Below are 8,957 nucleotides of genomic sequence, written 5' to 3' on the forward strand. Positions count from 1 at the left end.
TGAAGCCTACTCGTGACAATAAGCGATTTTCAATTTCAATTCAATTTGTTAGTTACGAGTTAGGCGAAATTTCCCGGAATCAATCCCCTCAAAACAAACTTTTCAGCACTTCTGGTGCAGCAAACGCGCTTGACAGGCACAGATCAGGCATGTCCAGATCGTTAGAGCAATGTTTTTTAAAGTGGGGGTGGGGGGGGCGTGACCCGCGGGATGGTCGCGTGACCCGCGGGATGGTCGCGGAGCTCAATCCACGCGCAGCAAGCCGGCTTTCATCACGCCGGCTGCAAGCGGCTTTGCGCATGCGCGCGCGACGACCGGGGCACAAGCGCAAATCGGGCACGCATGCGCAGTGCAACCACTATATTTTGTTTAGTAAGCAGTCTGACAACACCAGGTTAAAGTCCAACAGGCTTGTTTCAAACACGAGCTTTCGGAGCACTGCTCCTTCCTCAGGTGAGCTGCGCTCCGAAAGTTTGTGTTTGAAACAAACCTGTTGTACTTTAACCTGGTGTTGTAAGACTTCTTACTGTGCTCACCCCAATCCAACGTCGGCATCTCCACATCATGGCTGCTATCTTTTTTAACGTTTGTAGCATTTTTACAAGTTCTGTGCTGGTTTTTATTCATTTAATTTTTATTTTTTTAATTTATTTTTTTTTTACAAGATTTTTTCATTTTTTTCATTTATTTTACTCATTTTTTTAAACAAGTTTCGGGAGGGGGGGTTTATTTAATAAAACTTTACGGGAAAACAATTCAGAACTTTGGACAGATGCAGACTCCATACTTTCCGACACCGGAAGGCTTCACCTTCATCCAACAGGTTCCATTGGAGGAGTGTGTATGAGGGCCAAAGGGACCCAAAACCATTTCCTCCATTTTTGTCAGCAGCAAACCAGGGAAGAGAAAATGGTGGGTCGGCCGGCGGGGGTCGTGAAGGTCGGACGGGTCGGGTCCCGAAGGTTGGCTGGTTGGTAAAAATGGGTCCCCGGAAAAAAAGTTTGAAGAACACTGCTTTAGACGGACTATCTCAGACCACACACATGCCCCACCCCCCATTCCCCAAACTCGGGGAGGCTATGCCCCCCACCCCGCCCACCAAACTTGGGGAGACTGTAGTGGCTCAAGGCAATACACTAGGAGACTTCCAGTGACAACAAAAGGGGTTTACTTACAGGATTTCTATAATGCAAAAGGAGGCCATTCAGCCCATCGAGCCTGCACCAACCCTTGGAAAGAGCACCCGACCGAGGGCAGCTCCCAAATCCTATCTTGGTAACCCCACCTAACCTTTTGGACACGAAGGGGAAATTTAACATGGTGATCCACCTAACCTGAACATCTTTTGACTGTGTGAGGGCACCAGAGTACCCGGAGGAAACCCACGCAGGTTCCACGGGGAGGGAGTGCAACCTCCACACACTCACTTGAGGCCAGAATGGAACCCGGGTCCCTAGTGTGTGAGGCAACATTGCGAACCCTATTTATTTATTCATTTTTATAATATTTAAAGTACCCAATAATTTTTTTCCCAGTGAAGGGGAATTTAGCGTGGCCAATCCTCCTACCCTGCGCATCTTTGGGTTGTGGGGGTGCGACAGACAGGGAGCGAATGTTAAAACTCAAGTGGACAGTGACCCGGCACTGGGCTCGAACCTTGGGCTTGGTTGGTGTGAGGCAGTGCGAACCACTGTGCCACCCCCACAAATGGGGTTTATTAACAGTAGACAAAGGTAACTGTACATGGGCACAAAGCAGTGATGGTTAGGTCTTCACTCTCTGGCTCCAAGGTCCACTGGGCCAGGCCCATGCTTCTTCTCTCCGTTGGTTGGGGTTTGTGCACGATTACCCTGCACGATTTGTCCCGAGTCACCCACAGGAGCCACAAAGCCTATAAAGGGGCCCTCCTGCCAAAGGGACCTCCGGGACATAGGACTCCCTCAGCACTGAGATGCCTGGGCATCTCCCTCTATTCAGATTCCAGCATCCGCAGTATTTTGCTGTTTTAAGTCTGCTGTTTTATCTTTGCCACTATTGCCACTCTTCAGTCCTTAATGGCACCATTAACACACCCTATGTCTTGTGTCCATGGCACCTTTGTCAATCCTCTCCTTTGATCAGACCTATCCCTGTCCTTCTATTCTGCCCACCTCCTCTAACATTTCTATCCCTCTGTAGTTCTTGGAAGGGCCAAATGGACTCAAAACACTTTCCTAATAGATGTTGGCAGATCTGCTGAGGTTTTCGGGAGTGCTTTGTTCTTGTTTCACTATATAAAACTTTTACTGTAACAAATCAACAAAACATTAGTAAAAGGCTAAAGTATTCCGAGGAACGGGTGAAGGATATTTCAAACAGATAGATTTCATTTTAAATAGTCATACACTTCCATTTTCATGAAAACTGCAGGAAGAGGGTCCAAAATTAACTGGGGCTGCTATGTCCTGGTTGCCAGGTGGACTGGTTGGGTTCTGCATGCTGGCATTTTAACCTACTGCTGGAGGATGGACAGTTCTGAGCCTTATTTTGATCCTGGGCTTTATAAAGGAGGGGGCTGGGGGGCTTTTCTCTTTGAGGCTATGGGCAAGGCTTATGTCCATCTACTGCCAGGAGTGTACAAGGGGATTAACCCCGGAAGGGGGCTTTGGGCGTTGCTGGCAGATGAACAGGACACAGTGGTTGGAACAGGGATGTCTGACCTGGAGTCCCATCTTGGTTGGTTCCTCACCCTGATGAAAGTGTATGAAGGGAAGAGTGCGTTGGTGGACAAGCAGCTTTCTGGGCCTCTTGGCATGTTCATGAGGTCATTTAGTCTGTTCTGCTTGCTGGAAAAAAGCCAGGGGTTCCACGAGTGACTGCTGCCGAAAAAGAGATTCCTAATCTTGGTTCTAGAGGCATTGTGCCCAAGCTTAATCCTACTCTGGTGTTCTGTTCTCTCTGGACCCATCCAGCAAGGATGCTCACAGGTTTTTTTGGGAGGATTTGATGAAGATTACCATTGAGGGTGCCAAACGACAGAGCTGACCAGTGTCTTTAAACGAGCAAGCCCTTGGAGCTCGAAGGAATACCTGAGGAGTTCCACAGGGCATTCTGAGGGCAAGTCTGCCAATCAGAACATGCTCCCCTCATTGTTCTGCTGCCCAAGTGGGGAAATTTATGCCCGTAAGAATTGGAGCCCTAGTCTCCCTCAAGATGGATTACTGAGTCTTTGCCAGAGCCATTTCTGTTTGCCTTGGCATTGTGCTGGCCCACAAGACCACCCTGACCAGACCTACACCAAACCATTCAGGACATCACCCATTTGCTCCATATGCTTCACCCGATGTCTATGTATTTACTTTGTGTATTGTGTATTTATCATAAGCCCTATGTTTTCATGTATGGAACGATCTGCGTGGACTGTACGCAGAACAATATTTTTCTGTGCACCTCTGTACACGTGACCATAAATCTCCATGGTCTATCATTCCCAGAAGACCGGTTTGTCCGTCGGCTTGCTCTTCCGAGATCAGGAGAAGTTGCTCAACAGGGAGTTGCTGAATATTTATTCAGGGCTCTGCAAGCATTCATGGCGAGGGCCCATTTCATTACCTGGATTCAATGTATTGCATACGCCACGGTGCAGCATCTGATTTAAGGTTTACAGGTCATTGATGGAGCTCCTTCCCTTTGGGGGATGAGTGTGTTATGGTGCTACATTTTTGGTTAGTAATATGCCATCTGCCTTTGCTGAATCTCTTGTGGAGGATGTTTGGCCTGTTGGATAGGGAATTACATACTCTTCGTGGTCACTTGTCCTGTTGACCACCAGCAGGTCTACTCCATGATGCCCCAGGATCAACTGGGGGAAATGTTCTGAAGTTCTAGTAGGTAAGTTGCAGATAAGTATTAACTTGGGGCCTTTTGCCTGGAACACCATGCAGCTGCCCTACCTGGGAGTCTATCTTAATCCTGCCAAGGGCAACTGATAAGACTGGAAGCCGAGGACACTTTAAGGGGCCAAAAATGGTCATGAAATGGGTAGGAACTGTTGTGGGGCAGGTTAGTCACTTTTTGATCTTTGCCCCCTAGGTTTGCCACTGACATAGCTTATCTAGTTCCAGGACAAAAGGGTACAATGTGGCACTGCTGATTCTCCAGCTTAGGAAAGATAGCCAAGTGGTGATGTGCCTTAGCACTTGGGCAGCAAAATATTCTCCCTCAGACCCTCACTGAATCACAGGTTTGTTATAGTGCAAAATGAGGCCATTTGGCCCATATGCACCAGTTAGGTGGATTGGCCATGCTAAATTGCACGTAGTGTAAGGTTAATGGGGGGGATTGTTGGGTTACGGGTATACGGGTTACGTGGGTTTAAGTAGGGTGATCATTGCTCGGCACAACATCGAGGGCCGAAGGGCCTGTTCTGTGCTGTTCTAAGAATGTGTTCTACGTTCTCCGAATGAGCAATTCAACTATTGCCATTATGCTACCTTCTCTCTACAACCCATGCACGTTTTTCCTTTTCAAATAACCGTCTAATTCACATTGAAATCCCTAGGTTGAACCTGCCTCCAACCTGCTCTTGGGCAGCGCATTTCAGACCTGAAAAACACACTTTTTGTCTGAGAATGTTTTTCCTCCTGTCCCTTTTGGCAATTACTTTAAATTTGCGCTCCTAATATTCTCTCCTTTTGTGAATGGGAATGGTTTCTCCCTATCTACTCTGTCCAGACCCCTCCATGTTTTTTAACAACTTGATCATATGTCCACTAGTCTTCTCTTCAAGGAAAACCAGTTCTAACTTCTCAATTCTATTTTCACAACTGAAGTTCCTCATTGCTAGCCTAGAACCATTCTTTTTTTTAAAATAATTTTTATTGAAAGAGTTTTTCCATACAAACATTTACCCCTACTAATTTTTAAATTATTTACAACACAATCCCTCTAGGCAAATATCCCTCCCTCGCCCGCCCTCTCGCGCGCACCAGTCCTCCCCCCCCCCCCCCCAAAGCAACAACTTAACAAACAAGGCAGCCTACTGTTTCAGACATGAGCAGCGAGCAGACTTGCCCGCGTTACAGTTGTGCATGTCCCCCCACGACCATTGCTGCCCCCTCCCTCCCTGCCCCCCCCCCCTCCTCCCCCCCCCCCCCCCCCCCGGGTTGCTGCTGCCACGACCCCGAACGCCTATCTCTGATCTAAAAAGTCAAGGAAAGGTTGCCACCGCCTGGAGAATCCCTGTACCGACCCTCTCAGGGCAAATTTGATCTTTTCTAGCTGAATATAGCTAGCCATATCGTTAATCCAAGTTTCAACGCTTGGAGGCCTCGCGTCCTTCCATTGAATTAATATCCTTCGTCGAGCCACTAGGGACGCAAAGGCCAGTATTCCGGCCTCCCTAGCCTCCTGTACCCCCGGTTCTACCCCGACCCCAAAGATCGCAAGCCCCCATCCTGGTTTGACCCTGGACCCCACCACCTTCGACACCGTCCTTGCCACCCCCTTCCAGAACCCTTCCAGCACCGGACATGCCCAGAACATATGCACATGGTTCGCAGGGCTTCCCAGACATCTGACACACCTGTCCTCACTCCCAAAGAACCGGCTCATCCTTGTCCCCGTCATGTGAGCTCTATGCAGCACCTTAAATTGAATGAGGCTCAGCCTCGCGCACGAGGAGGAAGAATTGACCTTCTCCAGTGCATCCGCCCACGTCCCGTCTTCTATCTGCTCTCCCAGCTCCCCTTCCCACTTGGCTTTCAGCTCCTCCCCTGATGCTTCTTCCGCCTCCTGCATTATCTTGTAGATGTCTGATATCTTCCCCCCTCCGACCCAGACCCCCGAGAGCACCCTATCACTCGCCCCCTTACTGGGGAGCAGGGGGAACCCCTCCACCTGCCGCCTAGCAAATGCCTTCACTTGTAAATATCTGAACATGTTTCCCGGGGGGAGCTCAAACTTCTCCTCCAGCCCTCCCAGGCTCGCAAACCTCCCCTCTATAAATAGGTCCTTCAGCTGCCGTATGCCCACCCTGTGCCAGCTCTGAAATCCCCCGTCGATGTTCCCGGGATGAATCTATGGTTCCCTCTTATTGGCGCCGCCAACAGACCTCCCATTTCCCCCCTGTGTCGCCTCCACTGCCCCCATATCTTGAGGGTGGCCGCCACCACCGGGCTCGTGGTGTACCTCGTGGGGGGGGAGCGGCCATGGTGCCATTACTAGGGCCCCCAGGCTTGTGTTGCCACAGGACGCCCTCTCCATTCGTTTCCAAGCTGCCCCCTCCCCTTCCATCATCCACTTGCGCACCATTGACACATTTGCCGCCCAGTAATACCCCGAGAGATTGGGTAGTGCCAGCCCTCCACTGTCCCTACTCCGCTCCAAAAAGACCCTCCTCACCCTTGGGGTGCCGTGCGCCCACACGTAGCTCATGATGCTACTCGTCACCTTTTGAAGAAGGCCCTAGGGAGGAAGATGGGCAAGCACTGAAATAAAACAAGAACCTTGGGAGGACCGTCATTTTGATTGACTGCACCCTCCCCGCCAGCGACAGCGGTACCATGTCCCACCTCTTAAATTCCTCCTCCATCTGTTCCACCAGCCTGGAAAAGTTCAACTTGTGGAGGGTCCCCCAGTTCCTTGCCACCTGCACCCCTAAGTACCTAAAGCTCTTTCCTGCTCGCTTGAAGGGGAGTCTCCCAATACCCTCTCCCTGGTCCCCCGGGTGTATCACAAAAACCTCGCTTTTGCCCAAATTTAGTTTGTACCCCGAAAAGTCCCCAAACTCTGCTAATAGTTCCATTATCTCCGGCATTCCCCCTTCTGGGTCTGCCACGTACAGCAGTAGATCATCCGCATACAGCGATACTCGATGTTCCTCCCCTCCCCTAGTCAGTCCTCTCCACCCCCCTGAACCCCTCAGTGCCATCGCCAACGGTTCAATCGCCAGTGCGAAAAGTAGGGGGGATAGGGGACATCCCTGCCTGGTCCCTCGGTGGAGTCCGAAATACTCCGACCTCCTCCCGTTTGTCACTACACTCGCCGTCGGGGCCGAGTAGAGCAACTTCACCCACTTAATAAACCCTTCCCCAAACCCAAACCGTTCCAACGTCTCCCACAGGTACCCCCCACTCCACCCTATCGAATGCCTTCTCCGCGTCCAGCGCTACCACTATCTCAGCCTCCCCCTCCACTGCCGGCATCATAATTACATTCAGCAATCTCCGCACGTTCGTGTTGAGCTGCCGCCCCTTCACGAACCCCGTCTGGTCCTCATGGATTACCCCTGGCACACAATCCTCTATTCTAGCTGCCAGGATCTTTGCCAGCAACTTGGCATCCACGTTTAGAAGCGAGATAGGCCTGTAGGACCCGCACTGCACGGGGTCTTTATCCCGCTTCAATATCAGGGAGATCAGAGCCTGCGACATTGTCGGGGGCAGAACCCCCCCCCTCTCGCGCCTCATTAAAGGCTCGTACCAGTACCGGTCCCACCAAGTCCACATTTTCTTGTAGAATTCCACCGGGAACCCATCTGGCCCCGGCGCCTTCCCCGCTTGCATCTGACCCATTCCCTTGACTAGCTCCTCTAGCCCTATTGGCGCCCCCAGCCCTTCTACCAGCCCCTCCTGGACCCTTGGGAACCTCAATTTGTTCAGGAAGTCCTCCATTCCCCCTCTCCTCGTCGGCGGCTCAGACCGATACAACTCCTTGTAAAAATCCCTGAAAACCCCATTCACTTCTTGCCCCTTCTGCACTACCTTCCCGCCCCTCTCCTTCACTCCCCCAATCTCCCTAGCCGCATCTCGTTTGTGAAGCTGGTGTGCCAGCATCCTGCTCGCCTTTTCCCCATACTCATAGACCGCGCCCTGTGCCCTTCTCCACTGCGTCTCTGCCTTCCTGGTGGTCAGCAGGTCGAACTTGACCTGCAGGCTGCGCCGTTGTCCCAGCAGCCCCTCCTCTGGTGCCTCCGCATATCTCCTATCCACTTCCAATAGCTCCCCCACCAGCCTCTCCCTCTCCTGCCTCTCCTTTCTTTCTCTGTGCGCCCTTATGGAGATCAGCTCTCCCCTGATCACTGCCTTCAGGGCCTCCCAGACCATCCCCACCTGCACCTCACCCGTGTCATTCAAGTCCAGATAGCTCTCAATGCTCTTCCGGACCCTTTTACACACCTCGTCGTCCGCTAACAGCCCCACATCCAGCCGCCACAGCGGGCGCTGGTCCCGCGCCTCCCCCATTTCCACATCCACCCAATGTGGTGCATGATCAGAGATCACAATGGCCGAGTACTCAGCTTCCCGTACCCTCGGGATCAGCCCCCTGCTCAACACGAAGAAATCGATTCTGGAGTACACTCTATGGACGTGGGAGAAAAAGGAATACTCCCTCGCCCTCAGCCTACCAAACCTCCATGGGTCTACTCCTCCCATCTGCTCCATGTACCCCCTCAGCACTTCTGCCGCTGCCGGCCTCCTATTGGTCCTTGAGCTCGATCTGTCTAGCCCGGGGTCCAGCACTGTGTTAAAGTCCCCCCCCATGATCAAGCCCCCTGCCTCCAGTCCCGGAATGAGGCCCAATAGGCGCCTCATAAAACCCGCGTCATCCCAGTTCGGGGCATATACGTTGACCATCACCATTTTCTCCCCCTGCAGCTTACCCTTCACCATCACATACCTACCCTCCTTATCCGCCACCACCTCCTCCGCCACAAACGACACCCTCTTTCCCACCAGGATCGCCACCCCCCGGTTCTTTACATCCAATCCAGAGTGGAACACCTGTCCCACCCACCCCCTTCTCAGGCGAATCTGGTCCACTACCTTCAAATGGGTCTCCTGTAACATTGCTACATCAGCCTTCAGTCCCTTCAGGTGTGAGAATACCCTTGATCTCTTGACCGGCCCATTCAGCCCCCTCACGTTCCAAGTGATCAGCCGGGTCGCGGGACGACCCGCCCCCTTCCCCTGCCGATT

This window comes from Scyliorhinus canicula, chromosome 5 (assembly GCF_902713615.1).
Source record: "Scyliorhinus canicula chromosome 5, sScyCan1.1, whole genome shotgun sequence".
NCBI lineage: Eukaryota > Metazoa > Chordata > Chondrichthyes > Carcharhiniformes > Scyliorhinidae > Scyliorhinus > Scyliorhinus canicula.